The sequence below is a fragment of the Pan paniscus genome, chromosome 20 (genome assembly GCF_029289425.2).
Source record: "Pan paniscus chromosome 20, NHGRI_mPanPan1-v2.0_pri, whole genome shotgun sequence".
Lineage (NCBI taxonomy): Eukaryota > Metazoa > Chordata > Mammalia > Primates > Hominidae > Pan > Pan paniscus.
Genome location: NC_073269.2, coordinates 18,547,300 through 18,570,046, shown reverse-complemented (window position 1 = coordinate 18,570,046; position 22,747 = coordinate 18,547,300). Strand labels below are relative to the sequence as shown.

Genomic DNA, 22,747 nt, shown 5'->3' with positions numbered 1-22,747 from the left:
CTCAGCCTCCCGGCTAATTTTTGTATTTTTAGCAGAGGCGGGGTTTCACCATGTTGCTCAGGCTGGTCTCGGACTCCTGACCTCAAGTGATCCACCTGCCTCGACCTCCCAAAATGCTGGGATTACAGGAGTGAGCCACCACGCCAGGCCGAAATGGGGTTTTGCCATGTTGCCCAGGCTGGTCTTGAACTGCTGGGCTCAAGTGATCTGCCTGCCTTAGCCTCTCAAAGTGTTGGGATTATAGGCATGAGCCACTGCACCCGGCCCAACAGTGTAAATTAATGTCTGTTTCCCACATCCTAGAGCACACTGGTTATTACCTATATGTATGTGTTTTCAATGTTCAGAAAAGAGATGGCCGGGCGTGGTGGTGCATGCCTGTAATCCCAGCACTTTGGGAGACTGAGGCAGGTGGATCACGAAGTCTGGAGTTTGAGACCATCCTGGCCAATATGGTGAAACCCCATCTCTACTAATATACAAAAAAATGAGCCAGGCGTGGTGGCACATGCCTGTAGTCCCAGTTACTCGGGAGGCTGAGGCAGGAGAATCGCCTGAACCCAGGAGTCAGAGGTTGCAGTGAGCCCAGATTGCACCACTGCACTCCAGCCTGGGTGACAGAGCAAGACCCTCTCTCAAAAAAAAAAAAAAAAAAAAAAAAAAAAGCAAAAAAGATGAGCTCCCCTGTGCTCACCTTGGGCTGGTGGAGAGTCTTCCTGGTACCCTGTCCCTAGGTGTGGTCCTACCAGGATCCCTACTTTATACAGGGAGCCTCAATTCCTACTCACCATCTTGCAAAGACCTGAGGCCTCATCTCCCACCGTGTGTTATGCCCAGTATGCCCCTCCATCCACCCCCTCACTCCCACACCCTAAAAACTGCTGCAGTGCCATCTTGCATTCCCACCTCCTGACTCTCAGCAATGTCCTCTCTGACCCCCGGGCTTTCCCTTCATGTCTTTAAAGCTTACTCATGCATGAGTATGCATACAACATCATTAGTCATTAGGGAAATGCAAATTAAAACCCCAGGCAGATGTCACCACACATCCACTAGAATAGTCATAATCAAAAACACGGGTGATACCAAGTGCTGGCCAGGATGTAGAGTGATGCACACACTGTTGGTGGATGACAGTCTGGTAGCTTGTTATGGGGTTAAATGGACACTCACCAGGTGACTCAACAATTCCGCTCTCTGGTATTTACCCAGGATCCCCACAAAGACATTTTTGTTTGTTTGTTTTTTGAGACAGAGCCTCGCTCTGTTGCCCAGGCTGGAGTGCAGTGGTGCAATCTCAGCACACTGCAACCTCCACCTCCCAGGTTCAAGCGATTCTTCCACCTCAGCCTCCTGAGTAGCTGGGATTACAGGCATGCATCACCATGCCCGGCTCATTTTTGTATTTTTTGTAGAGACAGGGTTTCACCATGTTGGCCTGGCTGGTCTTGAACTCCTGACCTCAGGTGATCCTCCCACCTCGGCCTCCCAAAGTGCTGGGATTACAGGCATGAGCCACCAAGACTGGCCCCCACAAAGACTTTTATACATGGATGTTCATAGCAGCTTTATTCATGTTAGCCAAACACTGGAAACAAACCATATGCCCATTCACAAGAGAGAGGACAAACAGTGGTCCACCCATACACTGGAGTATAATAGAAAGGAACAGATTCTGATGAAAAGATCAGAAGGATGCATCTCACAAGTGTTGAGTGAAAGAAGCCAGTCACAAAAGAGGACAGACTGTATGATTGTATGATTCCATTTCTTTTCCTTTTTTTTTTTTTTTTTTGATATTCTTTCTTTTTTTTTTTTTTTGAGACAAAGTCTCGCTCTGTCACTCAGGCTAAAGTGCAGTGGCGTGATCTCAGCTCACTGTAACCTCCACCTCCCAGGTTCAAGTGATTCTCCTGCCTCAGTCTCCTGAGTAGCTGAGACTACAGGCACCTGCCACCCTGCCTGGCTGATTTTTGTATTTTTAGTAGAGATGGGATTTCACCATGTTGGCCACGCTGGTCTTGAACTTCTGAACTTGTGATCCACCCACCTTGGCCTCCCAAAATGCTGGGATTACAGGTGTGAACCACCATACCTGGCCCATTTCTTTTTTTTTTCTTTGGAGAGAGGGTCTTGCTCTGTCACCTAGGCTGGAGTGCAGTGGTGCGCTCATAACTCACTGCGGCCTTAATCTCCTGTGCTCAAGTGATCCTCTCTCCTCAGCATCTTGAGTAGCTGGGACTACAGGTGCATACCACCACCCCCAGCTAATTTTTTTGGATTTTTGGTGGAGACAATGTCTCAGTATGTTGTTCAGGCTGGACTTGAACCCCTGAGCTCAAGCAATCCTACTGCCTGGGCCTCCCAAAGTGCTGAGATTACAGGCGTGGACCACTGCCCCTGGTGTGATTCTGTTTCTATATAATTATAGAATAGGCAAGTTGAATCTAAAGTGACAGATGGATCAGTGGTCGCCTGGGGGATGGGAATGGAGGCATTGGCCACAAAGGGGCATGGGGGCATTTTGGGAGTGATGGAAATGTTCTAAATCTTTGGCGGTCATGTGGTGTACACATTAGTCAAAACCTACAAACTGTACACTGAAGAGGGGTGCACTTCTTTTTTTTTTTTGAGACAGAGCCTTCCTCTATCACCCAGGCTGGAGTGCAGCGGGACAATCTCAGCTCACTGCAATCTCTGCCTCCCGGGTTCAAGCGATTCTCGTGCTTCAGCCTTCCAAGTAGCTGGGATTACAGGCGCATACCACTATGGCTGGCTAATTTTTGTATTTTTAGTAGACAGGGTTTCATTGTGTTGGCCAGGCTGGTCTCGAACTCCTGACTTCAAGTGATCCACCCCCCCCCCCTTCAGCCTCCCAAAATGCTGGGATTACAGGCATGAGCCACCGTGCTCAGACATTTGTTAAGAGACAGGGTCTTACTCTGTCACCCAGGCTGGAGTGCAGTGGCAGGATTGCAGCTTACTGCAGTCTTCAACTTCTGGGCTTAAGCAGTCCTCCCGCCTCAGCCTCCTGAGTCCTTGGGATTACAGATGTCAGCCACTGCACCCAGCTCAGGTACATTTTATTGTAGTAATTTATATCTTTTTTTTTTTTTTGAGATGGAGTCTTGCTGTGTCACCTAGGCTGGAGTGCAGTCGTGCAATCTCGGCTCACTGCAACCTCTGCCTCCTGGGTTCAAGTGATTCTCCTGCCTCAGCCTCCTGAGTAGCTGGGATTACAGGATAGCACCACTACTCCTGGCTAATTTTTGTATTTTTGGTAGAAATGGGGTTTTGCCGTGTTGGCCAGGCTGGTCTTGAACTCCTGACCTCAGGTGATTCACCTGCCTTGGCCTCCCAAAGTGCTGGGATTACTGGCATGAGTCACCATGCCCGGCTTGTAATTTATATCTTAGCAAAATTGACGACAGTGTTACATGATACCTAGTGTCACTCACTGATTTATCTGCAGGCTTTTCTCCGTGTTTCCTACACCCCTGGACTCCCCCTGGAAGTCTTTAGCACATCTTTTGCTAGCCCAACGGTTTTTTGAGGACCCACTCTGTGCCAGAAACTGTTTTAAATGCCTCCCTTTTTCATAATCATTTCATCAAGATTATTTGTCCATTCAAGGTTCTTAGCCTGTTTTACAGGGAGACTGAGACTCAGATTAAGTTACCATTATGGGTTGAATTATGTCTTTGAAAGCTCATAAGTTGAGCTGGGCATGGTAGCACGCACCTGTAATCCCAGCTACTCGGGAGGCTGAGGTGGGAGGACTGCTTGAGTTCAGGAGTTTGAGGCTGCAGTGAGCTATGACTGCGCCACTGCACTCCAGCCTGGGTGACAGAGCCAGGCCTCGTGTCTTAAAAAAAAGTTCGTAAGTTGAAGTCCTAACTCCTAGTACCCTAGAATGTGACTTTATTTGGAACTTGGGTCATTAGAGACATAATTCATTAAGATGAGGTCACTGGGGTGGGCCTAGTCTTAGTTCGTTCCTGCTGCTATAACAAAATACCAGAGGATGGGTAATTTGTAAACAACAGATATTTATTGCTTATGGTCCTAGAGGCTGGGAAGTCCAAGATCAAGGCACCAGCAGATTCAGTGTCTGGTGAGGGCTTGTCCTCCGCCTTCGAGATGGTATCTTGTTGTTGTGTTTTTACGTGGCAGAAGAACAAAAGGACAGCCAGGCATGGTGGCTCGTGCCTTTAATCCCAGCACTTTGGGAGGCAGAGGCAGGAGGATCACTTGAGCCCAGGAGTTCAAGACCAGCCTGGACAACATAGCAATACCCTGTCTCAAAAAAAGTTTTGTTTTTTTTCTTTTTTTCTAAAGAACAGATGGGCAGCCGGGCATGGTGGCTCACGCCTGTAATCCCAGCACTTTGGGAGGCTGAGGCGGGTGGATCACGAGGTTAGGATATCGAGACCATCCTGGCCAACATAGTGACACCCCATCTCTACTAAAAATACAGAATTAGCCGAGCATGGTGGCGCATGCCTGTAATCCCAGCTACTCGGGAGGTGGAGACAGGAGAATCCCTTGAACCAGGGAGCTGGAGGTTGCAGTGAGCCAAGATCGCGCCACAGCACTCTAGCCTGGCAACAGAGCGAGACTCCATCTCAAAAAAAAAAAAAAAAAAAAAAAAAGAACAGATGGGCAAAGGCCCTAGCTAGTTCCCTCAGGCCCTTTTTTAAGGTACTAATCCCATTCAGAGGGGCGGAGTCCTCCGGACTTAATCACTTCTAAAGTCCCCACTGCTTAATACTATTGCACGGGTCTTAGGGTCCAACATTTCAATTTGGGTGCACACATGCATTCAAACCCTAGCAATCCCTAATCCAATATGACTGGTATCCTCGTAGAAGGAGGAGAATTTCGAACATAGGCGGTGGACACACACACACACACACACACACACAGGAAGGAAGGAAGGAAGGAAGGAAAAGAGAGAGACAGAAGAAGGAAGGAAGGAAGGAGAAGAGAGAGAGAGACAGAGGAAGGAAGGAAGGAAAAGAGAGAGAGAGACAGAGAGGAAGGAAGGAAGGAAAGGAAGAGAGACCATGGCACCAGGAAGTGATAAAGTTGGGGTCTGAGCACAGAAGGATTCGATTTCAGAGCCTGTGTGTCTTCTTGCAGTTTAAACAATTGGCTCACACAGGCAAGGAGAGTGTACACTTTATCTCACATATTATTTCTTGGTTTCCTGCATCCTAATTGTCCTTCTGTCACTGTTAATGCATAACTAGACTTTGCCCAGGATATGCAAGCAGCGATTTTCTCGCCTGGGCCAATGGCAAAGGCATTCATTCTGCTGATGGTAGATGGTGTCAAATTTCCCAGTAGCGCTCTGTGTGTGGGGCTCAGCTGTTGGGCTCAGAGAGAGACCTCTGCCCCCGTGGAGGGCATTATATGTTTGGCCAGCTGCCTGCTCTCTGGGCCAAGAGAAATACGATCAGAACATAAACAGTATAGTAACAGCACTCCACCCACAGCAGGACTGGCTCAAAACCAGATGTCACGAGGAACATAAATGCATAAATGGGATTGTCCTTGAGGCTTACTGGAGGCTTCCCTGGAAAATCAATTTTCCCTTTTGTATCTGTTTCCTTTGGTAGCCAGAGAAGGAAAAAAGAATCAGATCAGCCAAGCAGGCTGCTGAGAAAGATGACCTGAATTGAAGGGATGCAGAAAGTGCTGAAGATGCTTTGTCAGCTGAGAACTGGTTAAGAGAAAGTGGGTAAAGTCCATTTTTCCTTCCAGCTCTACTCTTCCTCACCTTCTACCCTCTTCTGTTCCTGAGGCTGACCCCAAAAGACAACATCATTGGGCTCTGTTGCTCACTGGCTTTTGGTTGGCTCAGCCAATGGGAGTTACTCACAGATGAAAAGTGAGAGAAGGTGCGATGGCTCATGCCTGTAATCCCAGCACTTTGGGAGGCTGAGCGGAGAGCATTGCTTGAGGCTGGGAATTCATGACCAGCCTGGGCAGCATAGGGAGACTCCATCTCTCCAAAGAAAGAAAAAGAAAAGAAAGAGAAAAAAAAAAAGAAAGAAGGAAGGAAGGAGAGAGAGAGGGAGGAAGGGAGGGAGGGAGGAAGGAGGGAAGAATTAGCTGAGTATGGTGGCACATACTTGTAGTGCCAGTTACCTGGGAGGCTGAGGCAGGAGGATTACTTGAGCCCAGGAGGTCGAGGCTGCAGTGAGCTATGATCCTGTCACTGCACTCCAGCCTGGGTGACAGAGCAGAAAAAAAAAAAAGTGGGAGAAGGGTGAGGTTGAGGGAATTTATCTTATTTATTTATTTATTTATTTATTTATTTATTTTTTTGAGACAGAGTCGTCTCACTTTGTCAACCAGACTGGAGTGCAGTGGCGTGATCTCAGCTCACTGCAACCTCCACCTCCTGGGTTCAAGTGATTCTCCCTGCCTCAGCTTCCCGAGTAGCTGGGATTACAGGCGCCTGACACCACACCCGGATAATTTTTGTATTTTTTGTAGAGACGGAGTTTCACCATGGTGGCCAGGCTGGTCTCCAGCTCCTGACCTAAAGAGATCCACACACCTCGGTCTCCCAAAGTGTTGGGATTATAGGCGTGAGCCACCGCGCCCGGCCGGTTAAGGGAATTTAAATTTATTTCCTTGGCTTCCTCTGTTTCAGGTTGCTATGGGTTGTGTGCGTCCCTCTTTCAGGCTACCTTTTCTGCACAATTCTCCCTGTGTCTGTGGAGCCTAGAACCTTCTCTTCTTCACCCCTTTAGGTGTGGGTGGTAACAGCTTCCTGCAGTTGCTGTTGCATTATCCAACCGATCCAGCCTTTGCTGTAAATATATTTTATTAAATGCTTCTCAGATTACCCAGTTTGAATGTGCCCTCTGTTTTTTGCATGGCCCTTGGAGGTAAGTGAGGTAGTATTCTCTGCCTCGTTCCTGGACTGGCTGACCAAGGCCCTCCCAGTTTTCTAACTGGATCAACACATGACATTGCTTTCTAAATGGTTTTGCTTCCAGCATCTTTTCTTTCTTTTCTTTTCTTTCTTTTTTTTGAGATGGAGTCTTGCTCTGTTGCCCAGGCTGGAGTGCAGTGGCATGATCTCGGCTCACTGCAAGCTCTGCCTTCCAGGCTCACACCATTCTCCTGCCTCAGCCTCCGAAGTAGCTGGGACTACAGGTGCCCACCACCACACCCGGCTAATTTTTTGTAGTTTTTAGTAGAGACGGGGTTTCACTGTGTTAGCCAGGATGGTCTCGATCTCCTGATCTTGTGATCCGCCTGCCTCAGCCTCCCAAAGTGCTGGGATTACAGGCGTAAGCCACTGCGCCTGGCTTTTTTTTTGAGACAGAGTCTCGCTCTGTAGCCCACCTGGAGTGCAGTGGCGCAAACTCGGCTCACTAAAACCTCTGCCTCCTGGGTTCAAGTGATTCTCCTACCTCAGCCTTCCGAGTAGCTGGATTACAGGTGTGTGCCACCACACCCGGCTAATTTTTTGTATTTTTAGTAGAGACGGGGTTTCACCATGTTACCCAGGATGGTCTCCATCTCCTGACCTCGTGATCCACCCACCTTGGCCTCCCAAAGTGCTGGGATTACAGGCATGAGCCACTGTGCCCGGCCTTTTTTTTTTTTTTTTTGAAGGCAGAGTTGAAAAACCAGTTGGAATCATAGAGAAGGTGCCCAGACTTTGGCTACTGGACAGAAGTTCCTCATTTTTTTTTTTTTTTTTTTTTTTTTAGACAGGGTCTCCCTCTGTCACCTAGGCTGGAGTGCAGTCGGGCAATCTCAGCTCACTGCAACATCTGCCTCCCGGGTTCAAGCAATTCTCCAGCCTCAGCCTCCCAAGTAGCTGGATTACAGGCATGTGCCACCGCACTTGGCTAATTTTTTGTGCTTTTAGTAGAGATGGGGTTTCACCATGTTGGCCAGGCTGGTCTCTAGCTCCTGACCTCCCAAGTGCTGGGATTATAGGCATGAGCGAACATGGTAAAACCCCGCCTCTACTAAAAATACAAAAAATAACGAGCCGGGCATGGTGGCCCTAGCCTGTAATTCCAGCTACTCAGGAGGCTGAGGCACGAAATGGAGATATCTCCCCTTTTTCTGCTTTTTTGTTTCATCCTTGCCCTCAATGGATTGGAAGATACTCACTGCATCGAGGAGGCTGAATCTTCTTTACTCAGTCTACAGATTCAAACGCAAATCTCTTCTAAAAACACAGACACATCCAGAAATAAGGTGTAACTAGCTATCTGGGTATCTCTTAACCCAGTCAAGCTGATCCCAAATTAACCATCACAGCTGCATCATACATGACCCCAAAACTTAGTGGCTTAAAGCAATAGTCATTTATTCCCCATGCACATGTGTACCAGCTGGGTTTGGCTGATCTGGCTGGGGCTCAGCTGGGTGACTCCTCTGCTCCACGTGTCCCTCCTCTTCCTCCTGGGACAGTTGTTTCCATGGTGGGAGCAGAGGTGCAAGAGGGCAGGCAGAAACACATGTGGCTTCTGAATCCTGGTTTGGAACTCACTCCTTGCCATTTCTGCCCACCTACCATTGACTGAAGCAAGTCATGTGGCCAAGCCTAAGGCCAAGCCATGGAGAAGTACCCACCACCCATGATGAGACCATCGCAAAGATAGGCACACAGGAGAGAGTGACTCATCAGGGCCAATCATTCAATCTATTCATGGTCACCAACTCTGGCAAAAAACACAAGAGTTTAAAAGACGGTTGACTCAGGATGGTCTCATTTGCGTAAGAGGAAAAGTAGAACTTTTTGACATTTTCAAAGGACTTCTAAGGAAACCAGGATGACTATGTTGATCACGAAGTGACTCATACAAGTCATGTGATTTAAAAACAGGAAAATTCAATGCTAATTGCATAGACTTATGACTCCCTGCATAATAATGACAGCTTATGTGACATAGCATTTTTGAGTTCACGAGGCACTTTAATAACCACGTATTATGTTATACTAGGAACAAATTTCTCCTTTTTTTTTTTTTTTTTTTGAGACAGAGTCTCACCCTGTCACCCAGGCTGGAGTATAGTGGCGTGATCTCGGCTCACTGCAACCTCTGCCTCCCAGGTTCAACCGATTCTCCTGTCTCAGCCTCCAGAATAGCTGGGATTACAGGCACGCGCCACCATGCCTGGCTAATTTTTTGTAGTTTTAGTAAAGACAGGGTTTCACCATGTTGGCTAGGCTGGTCTCAAACTCCTGACCTCAGGTAATCCACCTGCCTTGGCCTCCGAAAGTGCTGGGATTACAGGCATGAGCCAACGGACCTGGCCAAGCCTAGGATTTTTATTATCTGGCCTTTTACAAAAAAAAAAAAAAGAAAAAAAGTATGCTGTCTCTTGACATGCATGATCTCACGTTTTAATTAAATAAATTTTTAAATCAACAAGTAAAAATTGTATATATACTTATGGATGTTTTGATATATATACATACATTATAGAATGGCTAAATCAAGCTATTTAACATACGCATTAACTCATATAATCCATATTGTACTCACATGGTTTAAAATTCCCTAAATATAAAAAAATAAGCAGAGAAAAGCGGACCCCTATGATTGATTTTCATGTGTCTTTCAGAGATGGTTTTTGTCTTAGCCCTTTTTCTGTTGCTTATAACAGAATACCTGAAACTGGGCTGGGCATGGTGGTTGACTCCTGTAATCCCAGCACTTTGGGAGGCCAAGGTGGGAGGACTGCTTGAGCCTAGGAGTTTGAGACCAGCCTGGGCAACACGGCAAAACCCTATCTCTATAAAACATTTAAAAAATCAGCTGGGCAGAGTGGCGCACACCTGTAGTCCCAGCTACTCGGGAGGCTGAAGTGGGAGGATCACTTGAGCCAGAGATGTTGAGGCTGCAGTGAGCCATGATCGCGCCACTGCACTCCAGCTTGGGTGACAGAGCAAGACTCTGTCTCATTTAAAAAAAAAGTATACCTGAAACTGGGTAATTTATAAAGAAAAGGAGTTAATTTCTTCCAGTTATGGAGGCTGAGAAGTTCAAGGTCAAGAGGCCAAATCTGAGGAGGATCTCCTTGTAGGTGGGGATTCTGCAGAGTCCCAAGTCGGTGCAGGGGATGGCATGGTGAGGAGCTGAGTGTGCAAGCTCAGGTCTCTCTTCCTCTTCTCCTCTCCTCTCCTTTCCTCTCTTTCTTTTTAAAATAGACACAGGGGTCTCACTATGTTGCCAAGGCTGGTCTCAAACTTCAGGTCTCTCTTCCTTTTCCCCTTCCCTCTCCTCCTCTCCCCTCCCCTCTTCTCCCCTCCCCTCTCCTTTTTAAAATAGAGACAGGGGTCTCACTATGTTGCCCAGGCTGGTCTCAAACTTCTGTCCTCAAGCAATCCTCCTGCCTTGGCTTTCAAAAGTGCTGGGATTACAAGCATGAGTCACTGCCCCCGGCTCATCTTTCTCTTTTCATGAGGTCACCAGTCCCACTTCCATAACAACCCCTTAATCCATTAGCCCATTAATTCATTAATCCATAAATGAATCAGTCCATTCATGAGGGCTGTCATGACCCAGTCACCTTGTAAAGGTCCCACCTCCCAGTACTGCCATACTGGGGATTCAATTTCAACATGAATTTTAGCAGGGACAAACAGCCAAACCATAACAGTTTTAGAAGCAAATATTATTTTCTTGTTGTTCCTTTTTAACACGATCTCATTTAATGCTCACAAAATCCCCACCAGGTATGAAGGATTAGCCTGGTTTTACTGATGTGGAGATGAAGCTTGGGCAGGGTCCCAGGCTGGCAGGGTGGATTGGGTCCTTTTGTTCTCCAGGCCGAGGGACCCCAGGGCTGGCTTCTTCTCCACACTCCAGTGTAGGTGATGGACCTGGAGGCCTCCTGGCCTGGGGAAAATCCCACCAGCTTTGCTTTGAGTTGCTTCCCATCCTAGTGGCTCCCCAGCTGCTGAACTACGGGCTGGACTCACCCACATAGAAATCCCCTAATCTCGTTTTTTGTTTTGTTTTGTTTTGTTTTTTTGAGAAGGAGTTTCGCTCTTCTTGCCCAGGCTGGAGCACAGTGGTGCAATCTTGGCTCACTGCAACCTCTGCTTCCTGGGTTCAAGTGATTCTCTTGCTTCAGCTTCCCAAGTAGCTGGGATTACAGGCATGCACCACCATGCCCGGCTAGTTTTTTGTATTTAGTAGAGACCGGGTTTCACCATGTTGGTCAGGCTGGTCTCAAACTCCTGACCTCAGGTGATCCACCCACCTCGGCCTCTCAAAGTGCTGGGATTACAGCCGTGAGCCACTGTGTCCAGCCAAAATTGTCTGTTGGTCCAAACCCACTGACATGGGCTGCATCCTTCTTAATCCACACTTCCCAGACGTCTCTTTAAAATAGAAAATTTCAATAAAATAAAATAAAATAAAAACAAAAAAGAAAAGAAAAGGAAACAAAACCAAAAAAATATAGAAAATTACTAGCCTGGGCAATATAGCGAGACCCCATCTCTACAACAAATCAAAAAAATTAGCTGGACATGGTGTCGTGAGCCTATAGTACCAGCCACTCAGAAGGCTGAGGCAGGAGGATTGCTTGAGCCCAGGAGGTTTGGGCTGCAGTGAGCCATGATTGTACCACTGCACTCCATCCTGGGCATCAGAATGAGATCTTGTCTCAAAAACAGAAACAAAATTTCAAATATACACAAAGTAGAGAAGTAGAGAGAAGAATACAATGAAAAATACAGCAAATCCCCAAGGCCCTATCACCCAGCTTCTCCAATTAGCAATTCCCTCCCTTCCCCTCCCCTCCTCTCCCTCCCCGCTTCCCACCTCCCAGTACTGCCATATTGGGGATTCAATTTCAACATGAATTTTACCGGGGACAAACAGCCAAACCATAACAGTTTTAGAAGCAAATATTATTTTCTTGTTCCCTTCCCTTCCCTCCCCTCCCCCCTTCCCTCCCCTCCTCTCCCCTCCCTTCCCTTCCCATTCTTTCCCCCTTCCCTTCCCCTTCCCCCTTCCCTTTCCCCTTCCTTTCCCTTCCCTTCCACAAGGTCTTGCTCTGTCGCCCAGGCTGGAGTGCAATGGCATGATCATAGCTCACCGCAGCCTCAACTTCCCAGGCTCAGGTGATTCTCCCACCTCAACCTCTCAGGTAGCTGGGAACTCAGGCACGCATTTTCGTATTTTTTTGTAGAGACAGGTTTTTGCCATGTTGCCAAGGCTAGTCTCTAACTCCTGGGCTCAAGCGATTCTCTTGCCTCAGCCTCCCAAAGTGCTGGGATTACAGGCATGAGCCACCCTCGTGCGTGGCCAATTAGCAGTTTTCTGCTCTTCGGGTGTATCTTTTCCCTTCTTTTCTGGTGGGATTTTTTTTTTAAGTAGAGGTGAAATTCACATAACATAAACTTAACTATTTTAAAATGCTATTCTGGCCAGGTGTGGTGGCTCACTCTTGTAATCCCAGTATTTTGGGAGGCCGAGGCAGGCAATTACTTGAGGTCAGGAGCTTGAGACCAGCCTGGCCAACATGGTGAAACCTCGTCTCTACTAAAAATACAAAAATTAGCCAGGCATGGTGGAGGGCGCCTGTAATCCCAGCTACTCGGGAGGCTGAGGCAGGAGAATTGCTTGAACCCAGGAGGCGGAGGTTGCATTGAGCTAAGATTGCCCCACTGCACTCCAGCCTGGGCGACAGAGCAAGACTCTGTCTCAAAAATAAATAAATAAGTAAATAAATAAATAAAATAAAATGCAATTCCATAGTACATTCACGATGTTGTGAAAACCACCACCTTTATCTAGTTCCAGAACATTTTCATGACCCCGAAAGGAAACCCCATCCCTGACAGCAATCACTCCACATTCCCTCTCCACCTGCCCCTGCCAATCACTCACCTGCTTTCCATCTCTATGGATCTGCCTACTCTGGACAATTTGCACAAATGGAATCCTACACCACGTGGTCTTTTGTGTCTGCCTTCTTTCACTCAACATCATGTTTTTGAGGTTCATCCACGTTGCAGCACGGATCAGTGCTTCATTCCGTTTCATGGCTGAATAATATTCCATTGCATAGCTATGCCATATTTTATTTATGTGGTGCTGTTTCCTGGAGTTTTTAAAAAAGCAAATCCAGGTATCATATCACCTTATCCATAAATACTTCCATATGCATCTCTAACAAACACTTTTAAAGAACACCATAACCAAATACCACCAACAGTCCTTACAAAACTCACATGAATTCTTTAAAATCCCCTGACACCTAGTCAGGTTCGATTTTCCCCACCTGTCTAAATGCTGCTTTGTTCTTAATGAGGTAGATTCTCCCCATTTTGGCTCAGCCTTGGGAAAAATACGGAGATTCTCTGTGCCCTTGATGCTGCTGCTTTTTTTTTTTTTTTAATGAGACAGAGTTTCTCTCTTGTTGCCCAGGTTGGAGTGCAATGGCACAATCTCAGCTAACTGCAACCTCCGCCTCCCAGGTTCAAGCGATTCTCCTGCCTCAGCCTCCTGAGTAGCTGGATTACAGGCACCTGGCTAATTTTTGTATTTTTAGTAGAGACAGGGTTTTGCCATGTTGGCCAAGCTGGTCTCAAACTCCTGACCTCAGGTGATCCACCCGCCTTGGCCTCCCAAGGTGCTGGGATTACGGGCGTGAGCCACCGCACCGGCCTCTTGATGCTTCTTATAGGAAAAACAAAACCCCCATCTTTAACAGGAGGCCCCTTTGAAAAGAGACATGGGATTACCCTAGTTTTGAGAGCATAAGTCTACACAGATTGCAAACAAACTTACCAAGTTGTAATGGATTGGTGTTTTGCATGAAAGGACTCAACTTTCCTTTTCCTGCCTTTCTTTTTTAATAATACAACCCCTCTGCCTAAGGGAGGAGATCAAGGTACTGGGAAGCTGTTTCCAGAATGAACACGACAGACTCAGAGAGGAGGCTAGCAGCTGTCCTCTAATTATCATTTTTCTAAGAGCATAAATAATTTAGGTTGCAATGTGGCGGAGTGGAGATGGTTAAATTATAACACGATTCCATATCCCTGCTGCCTGATGCCTGTTCTACACGCCCCCTCCCCGGACCCCCGACAGGAACCAGTGGAAGAGAGAGAATACTCTTCTTACCACCGTTCCTCTGCTCTTTAAGGGAAGCCCGAACGGGGGGAAAAAAGTCTCCTTTTTGAGACAACAGTTTTGCCCTGTGCTGGGAGGTCCCAGTGCGGTGTTAAGGGGCATAGAGAAGAGAGCAAGAAATCGTGAATTATTTTTCCCCCTGAGGAGCAGTGGCCTGGCTTGTTCTCAGCTTCTGCCTTGCCTGGATTGATCTCCCCAGGCTGGGTCCCCGTGTAGCACTTAGCTAAAGATGATCAGCAGCTGAGAACGATCGGTCCTCCTTTCCCTCCTCCCAGCATCAGGGAAACCTCCTCCTCCTCCTTTTTTTTTTTTTTTTTTTTTTCCCTTGGCAGCTGATACAGCAACCCCGTTCAGTGTCTGCTTTTGTGGGGAGCCCTCTGCTCAGAAAACTGCTCTTCTTGGCACCCACTTTTCTCCCTCCTGTCTCTGGGCCACCCTTCTTCTTTCCACTGGGTGGGCCATGGATGCATGGACTTCAGATAGCTCGGACCCCTGGGTGCTGACGAGATGGGACCCTCGGGACCCCTGGAGGACTCGCAGTGCTGACCACTAGCCGCGTCGCCTGAGCCCCAGCGCTGATGCGATACAGGTGAGTGGGGCTTCTGAGAGCGGGGGACGCTGGAGGCAAAGTCCTGCAGGGAGTTTAATCTTTCTTTCCTTGCTGCAAATTACCTCCATCTGCAAAGGTAGAAATACAAAGATCTTCCCCTGCTCCCTCTATGAAGAGTTTTTCTTTGCGGGCGGGCAGCTTATTTCCAGATTTCACTTGCTTCTGCCTTAAGAACCTCTTCGCTTTTCTGAACAGTTTCTCTTGCTGGGAAGAAGGGGGGCAGACTCTTCATTTCCAGCGTATTCCTGTTTCTTTCTTAAAAATCCATTTTCATTCAATTGCCCTTGGCAACCCCCCTCCCAGCAACCAATGTCTTTGCCATCTGCCCTGAACATGTGACGTTTTCCCAAGAATGAGAATTTCTGACCTAAGTCAAATTCTACTTTTTTATATCTTCCCCACCCCCCCTCATTCAAGTCCACATTTTAAGTCTCGTGCTGCTTTGAACAAGTGACAACATTTAGAATTATGAAATATCCCCTCACCGCTCCCCACCCCCCAATTGCCCATGGCTTTGGGGACCCCGAACAAAAGTTCCCGACGCCTGTGTGCCTGGGCCTTGTTTGCTGTGATCGACGCGGCGTGAATGTGTTGGGAAAAGAGAGATAAATGGCAGATGGAGTTTAGGCTGTTGGGAATAATTACATCGTCTTAGGAAACCACTTCTTCCTTTTAATATTTAATATTCTTCCCTCTCTTGCCCCACTTGAAGGAAAAGCAGAGAAAGAGCTGGACACCCCCTCTAAGCCATCCCCCCTTGCCCCTTCCCCCTTTTTTCTTTAATTTTGAACTGAGTTGTCTGGGTGGCTTTTGTTTCTCAGTAAGTGGGAAAAACTGGCAGCAGAATTCCTCTTCTCCCCTCTCCTTCCTTTGAAGCTAACAGCTTCGTACAACAGATGCTGCTGGGGACGGCAGGGCATGGGGATCACGTTGATTGCTCCAGGCTCCTTCCTTAGAGGCTCCTGAGAGACTGACCCAGGAGAAGGAGCCAATTTAGAATGTCAACAGGAGGTCAGAGCACCTTCCCAGAGGCTGAACCAACAAGAGGGAAGCTTCTCGCTCTCCTCCTTCTCCTCAAAGCCCTAGGTGCTGTGGAGGAATATTCTCTAGGTATCCCTGGCTCAGGGCTCCTGTCCTGTTCAGAGACAGTGACTCTAGGGCAGCCTTGCCATGTCCCGCACCTGCTCTTTCAGGGATAGCCTTCGGTTGCTTGCAGGGATCTCAGGTGCTTACAGCTGACACAGACCTCTCCTTACCCATGTGACCCCTAGTCCATCCTCAACACCCCAATACCAGGTTGCAGGAAGGCTCCCCAACTACAGAAGTCTAAGAGGCTGAGTTTATCCCTGTGTGGATACTGTTTTCCTCCAAGACACAGAGATCTCAGGAGATGTATCAAGATGTCACTCGGTGGCCGGGCGCAGTGACTCATGCCTGTAATCCCAGCAGTTTGGGAGTCTGAGGTGGACGGATCACTTGAGGTCAGGAGATCGAGACCAACCTGGCTAACATGGTGAAACCGCATCTCTACTAAAAATGCAAAACATTTGCCAGGCGTGGTGGCAGGCGAATGTAGTCCCAGTTATTCAGGAGACTGAGGCAGGAGAATTGCTTGAACCCGGGAGGCGGAGGTGGCAGTGAGCCGAGATCATGCCATCACACTCCAGCTGGGGCGACAGAGCGAGACTCCGTCTCAAAAAAAAAAAAAAAAAAAAAGTCACTCGGTGCAAATGCTACTTTCCCTCCACATAAGATGGGTTCAAGTCAATGCAGCCTCCCCAAAAAGAAAACAGAAGATCATTACAGGGGTCAGGAGGGAGAGGGTGGATTTGACACTGAGGGAAATTACTGAGCAAATGACCTGTAAAACTCGTGGACATCAAAAGCTCTGGCAGAGGGTTTCATTTATTATTATTATTATTTAAAATGTTAGGGTATAGGACCAGAGGGCCCAGGGCAAATGAGGGAGCTTCTATTCCAGGATCCTTCAACCCAACTGTCTCCACAGTGACAGACAGACGAACGCTCTGGGTAAGCATTTTCCAACCCCCTTATAGGCCAAGTTTGTCCAATGGACTAGGGAGGACTGACTTAGCCTCCGGGGAAGAAATCTTCCCGTCAAAGTGCAGGTCTTGGCCAGTCCCAGGCTCCACTCAGCCCTGCTGAGTTAGAATCTGCATTTGAACTTGAGGCTGGGTGAGTCATGAGCCAGTCAGCATCTGAGAAGCCCTGGAGGCCACACACTCATTGGCGTGTGACCCAGGGGAGCCACTCAGCCCTCTGTGCCTCAGTGCCCCCTGCTGACCGCAAGGATGACGATGGCGTCTGTGTCTTAGCATTGCTGAGAAGCCCAGCCACAGGTGATACCCAGTGGCAGGCACCTAGTACGTGCTCACTAAATGTTGGCTACTTTCAAATTACTCTCCAGAGCATGTGTTTGATTTCTTTTTATTTTTTATTTATTTATTTTTGAGACAGAGTCTTATTCTGTCACCTAGGCCGGAGTGCAGTGGTGCAATCTTGACTTACCGCAACCTCCGTCTCCTAGGTTCAAGCCATTCTTCTGCCTCAACTTTCCAGTTGAGCCACCATGCCTGGCTAATTTTTGTATTTTTAGCAGAGACGGGGTTTCACCATGTTGGCCAGGCTGGTCTTGAACTCCTGACCTCGGGTGATCCACCCACCTCGGCCTCCCAAAGTGCTTGGATTACAGGTGTGAGCTAACGCACCCAGCCAATTTCTTTTTAAATTATGGTAAAAAACACATAGAGCCTACCATTTTAACTATTTGATTGATTGACTGATTGATTGAGACAGGGTCTCACTCAACACCCAGGCTGGAGTGCAGTAGCCCGATCTCGGCTCACTACAGCCTCAACCTCCAGGGCTCAGGTGATCCTCCCACATCAGCCTCTCCAGTAGCTGGTACCACAGGCGTGCGCCACCACACTCAGCTAATTTTTTATGTATTTTTGTAGAGATGAGGTTTTGCCGTGTTGCCCAGGCTGGTCTTGAACTCCTGGGCTCAAGCAATCCACCCGCCTCAGCCTCCCAAAGTACTAGGATTACAGGTGTGAGCCACCATGCCCGGTCTCTGATTTCTTTTTTAGTTCACATTTCTTTCTTCTTCCTGTACCACTTGTCTTACCCTCCATGAAATTGTCCTGGTCAGACATGAGTAACAGAACCCTACTAGTTAGTATGGACCCTACTAACTCATACATTAATTCTTAGCTACCAACGCCAAAATCTTGAAGATGGTAGGCAGACACCATCTTCAAACATCTTTTTTCAGGACTCAACTCAAGGGCTACTCACTTTTTTTCCCCAAAGGGACTACAACTTTTGGTGTACAGTTATTTTTCTCTCCAGCAAAACCAACACTACATTTTCTTTTGACCCCCCCAGGGGAGGCAGGTTTTGTTTTGTTTTTGAGACGTAGTCTTGCTCTGTTGCCCAGGCTGGAGTACAGTGGCGCGAACTCGGCTCACTGCAACCTCCGCCTCCTGAATTCAAGTGATTCTCCTGCCTCAGCCTCCTGAGTAGCTGAGTACAGGCGCATGCCACCACACCCAGCTAATTTTTTATATTTTTGGTAGAGACAGGGTTTCATCATGTTGGCCAGGCTGGTCTCGGACTCCTGACCTCAGCTGATCCGCCTGCCTTGGCCTCCCAAAGTACTGGGATTATAGGCGTGAGTTATGGTGCCCGGCCTGGAGGCAGTTTTTAGGTGATTTCTCTAGAGTCTTAAGATCCCAAGGTGAATGATAATCAGATCACAGTGGTACACAGTTGGTAGTTAATAAATATTTGTTGAACAAACAAAGCACATCAGAATTCAAAATGACCACTGAGGGCTGGGCACGGTGGCTCACGCCTGTAATCCCAGAGCTTTGGGAGGCCGAGGTGGGAGGATTGCTTGAGTTTGGGAGTTTAAAACTAGCCTGGGCAACAGAGCAAGATCTCGTTTCTATAAAGAATTTTAAAATTAGCCAGGCATGGTTGCCAATGCCTGTGGTCCCAGCTCTCGGGAGGCTGAGGTGGGAGGATCGCTTGAGCCCAGGAGTTAGAGGTTGCAGGGAGTTCTGATCGTGTCACTGCACCCCAGCCTGGGCAACAGAGCAAGACCCTGTATCTAAAAAAAAAGCCAGAAAATGACCTCCATAATGAATTATTGCTTTAACATGTTAATATGTTGATGACACACACAGACACTGTCTGGCCAAAGAGGCAGGATAAATGAGGGACATGGTGAAACACCTACCAGTTGCTCAATATTGAGGAGTCAAGAATACCTAATCAGGAAAAAAATTCAAGGAGATAGAATAAAAGCAACATTACCCACCCACTCCTGCCCAAGAATGACTTAAGAGAACAGATGCATGGTTTAGTTTGTGGGAGAAACATTAGAGAAATACAGTCCCTGTGGGAGGAGTTTTATTTTTTTCCTGGTACTCTGTACTGTTTCCTTTTAGTTCTCCAATGCTGATGAAGTCAAGCAAGTTTGTGAGAGAGACAGAGAGAGAAAGAGAGAGAGAGAAAGAGAGAGAGAGAGAAGGTGGACAGGGGATGACACATGGTGCTAAGTGTCCAGGTATTTGGTTCAGTTTCAGTATTGACCTGACGCCACTGGTTTTGCCTTGCTTGGACAACAGGAATAATTGATCCACCTTCTTCCTTCCTTCCTTCCTTCCTTCCTTCCTTCCTTTCTTCCTTTCTTCCTTTCTTCCGTCCCTCCCTCCCTCCCTCCCTTCCTTCCCTCCCTCCCTTCCTTCCCTCCCTCCCTTCTCCTTCCTCCCTCCCTTCTCCTTCCTCCCTCCCTCCTTTCCTTCCTACCTTCCTTCCTTCCTTCTCTCCCTCCCTCCCTTCCTTCCCTTCCTCCCTCCCTTCCCTCCCTCCCTCCCTTCCTTCCCTCCCTCCCCTCCCTCCCTTCTCCTTCCTCCCTCCCTCCCTCCTTTCCTTCCTTCCTTCTTTCCTTTCTTTTTATTTCTTTCTTTCATCCTTCCCTCCTTCCTTCTTCTCTGTCTCTTTCTTCCATCTTTCTTTCTTCTTCCCTCCTTCCTTCTCTCTCTCTCTTTCTTTGTCTGGCTCTGTCACCCAGGCTGGAATGCAATGGCTTGATCATAGCTCACTGCAGTCTCAACCTCCAGGGCTCAAGTGAACCTTCTACTTCGGTCTCCCTCGTAGCTGGGACTACAGGTGTGTACCACTGCACCTGGCTAATTTATTATTTTGTTGTTGTTGTTGAGATAGGGGGTCTCCCTATGTTGCCCAGGCTGGTCTTAAACTCCTGGCCTCAAGCAATCCTCTGGCTTCAGCCTCCCAAATTGCTGGGATTACAGAGGTAAGCCACCGCACCTGGCAATCTGCCTTTCAGCAATTATTTATTGAGTTCTTCCTGTTGGCCAGGCACTGTGCTAGGCTTTGAGGATTCAACAGAGAATGAAACTATCATTGTAAACACAGTAATAACAGTAGCAAACACTCATATTGGGGCTTACCATGTGTGGGACACTGTCCTGGGCATGCTGCATAGAATTAAGTTATTTCATCCTCACAATGACACTGTGAAGGATGTGTTTTTATTATCCCCATTTTACAGATGAGGAAACTGGCCCAGAGAGGTGGAGCGATTTACCCAAGGTCACACAGCAGGAGGCAGCTGATCCTGAATCCAAGCCCAAGCAGTCTGGTTGCAAAGATGGGGATATTTCTCTACCAACTCCTGGCAGCAGCCATTGGTTGAGGAATATTCCAGGGGTAGCACCTGTGACCTGTCCCCTGCAGATGGGCCTCACTCCTGCGGCCAGAGGAGCCCCAGGTCGGGAGCGGCAGGTGCTAGGGGCAGGGAGCCATGGGCAGACAGGAGGTGTGGGCACTGGTAGGATTTTCTAGAAGAGGCTTGTGAAGCAGAAATGTATTTTGAGCTGGACCTTGGGGATGAGGAGAGGGAAAGGTATTCAGGGTGGTGAAAGTCAGGGGTGTGGTCAGGATTGTCTCAGAGCATCAGCTTCATGTAGTGAGAAGTGAGGATGGAAGGAATTCTGGGGCTACATCGTGGCACATATATGAGGCTGGCGAAAGGACTCACACTTTATTCAGCTGGTTGTGGAAAGAGTCTCTACGGGATTGGCTAATGGATGAGCTGATTGCTTTTTTGTTGTTGTTGTTGTTGGCTTTTTTTGTTTGTTTGTTTTTGTTTTTTGAGATGGAGTTTCACTCTTGTTGCCCAGGCTGGAGTGCAGTAGTGCAATCTCAGCTCACTGCAACCTCTGCCTCCCGGGTTCAAGTGATTCTCCTGCCTCAGCCTCCCAAGTAGCTGGGATTACAGGTGTCTGCCACCACACCCAGCTAATTTTGTATTTTTAGTAGAGATGGGGTTTCACCACGTTGGTCAGGCTGGTCTCGAACTCTTGACCTCAAATGATCCACCTTCCTTGGCCTCCCAAAGTGCTGGGATTACAGGCATGAGCCACTGTGCCTGGCCAGGACTCACACTTTATTCAGCTGGCTGTGGGGAGTCTTTAGGGGACTGGCTAACGGATGAACTGATTGTTTATGATGACTTGGAGGAGACGAGATTCAGGGAGGGATGAGTGTGGCCTACGGCAAGTGGGAGGGGAAGGACAAGGGGGAGTCACCAGCTCTGATGATGAGTAGAATGTGGAAGTGAAGGAAAGAGAGAAGGAAGGAACCCCACAATGTCTGGGGTGATTGATTCCACTGCATTTGGGGTTTCTTGCAAATGTGACCTCCAGAGGGCTCCCATGAATACCTGAGTCAGGCCACATCCCTCATCTCCTTAGACCCTGTCATAGCTCCTACCTCATGCAGAGCAAAAGCCAAAGTTCTCCCTATGGCCCATAAGACCCTGTACCATCTGTCCCCCTTATCTCCCTGCCCTTACCTCCTGGCCCCGTTACCTCCCTGCCCTCACCTTCTGGCCCCCTCACTCACTCTGCCCCAGCCACACTGGCCTCTGTGCCGTTCCTTGAACGCATCAGCCACGCGGCCAGCCATAGCGCCTTTGCAAGGGCCTTTTCCTCTGCCTTGGAATGCTCTTCCCACAGACACCCTCATGCATCCTCCCTCATCCTCATCTCCCTTCAGGTCTTTACTCAAATATTTCTTTCTCAATGAGGCCATTCTGGCCACTTTACCTAAATGACAGTCAGCTTCCCCTTCCCCCTCCTCCTCTACCGTTTTCTTTTCTCTATCTGACATTCTGTCAATTTCAGGAGGTTTTCCTGTTTCTTGTCCATCTCCTTTATTAGAACGCCAGCTCCAGGAGGGACTTTTGTCTGTGATGTTCATGTCTTAGTCCTCAGTGTTGAGAACAGTGCCTGGAATACAGTAGGTGCTCAATAAATATTGCTGGATGAATGAATGAATGATGAATGGATGCATGAGTGATGCGGAGGATAACAGAGCCACGAAGTGAAGTTGGGAGGAAGAATTCAGCCTGAGATTCAGCCCAACAGCCTATACCCCTGGGGGTCTCCTCCCCTCCTTCCCCCGTCCTGCAGCCTCACTCAGTGTCCTGGGGCTGCCCAACCATCCAGCAATCCCGGGCGATCTGTTCATCTTGGTGGGAGGGTGCGTGTTTATCTCACCGCACCATGATCGCACCGTCCAGCTGGTGAAGAAGAAAGTGGGTGGAACACGAGACCAGCTGTGACATGGTTTATTCTCACCAGGGGATGAACACTTGCAGCCACACTTGGGGCTATGCTGGCTTGCTGGTCTCAGCTTGCGTTCAACCTTGGCCATCTGGCCTGGCGTTTTATTTAGCTTTGTTCTCATGTATGTGGGGCAGTTCTGGAGTTTTGCCCCAAGTGATGAGAGCTCTTCTTGGCCCTAGCTTTACTTTTTCTTTCATCTTGCTGGTTGCTTGTCTATGCAAAGATGGGGGGGAGGGGGTCCACCCTGCCCGAGATGGGGAAGCTTCGGGTTGTGGCCAGAAGGAGCATAAACACCCTTGTATATGCCCATATCTAAC

General features: G+C 48.2%; 1 protein-coding gene across 10 annotated transcripts in view; it reads left to right on the top strand.

Annotated features, from left to right (window-relative positions):
* The first annotated feature begins 14,465 nt into the window (after nucleotides 1-14,465).
* CACNA1A (calcium voltage-gated channel subunit alpha1 A) overlaps nucleotides 14,466-22,747 on the top strand; it is a 418,969-nt gene continuing 410,687 nt past the window's right edge. For all 10 annotated transcript variants that reach the window (XM_034945842.3, XM_034945843.3, XM_055103184.2 and 7 more), the window contains exon 1: nucleotides 14,466-14,727. The gene's annotated coding sequence lies outside the window, so the exon portion shown is untranslated. The remainder of the gene's footprint in view (nucleotides 14,728-22,747) is intronic.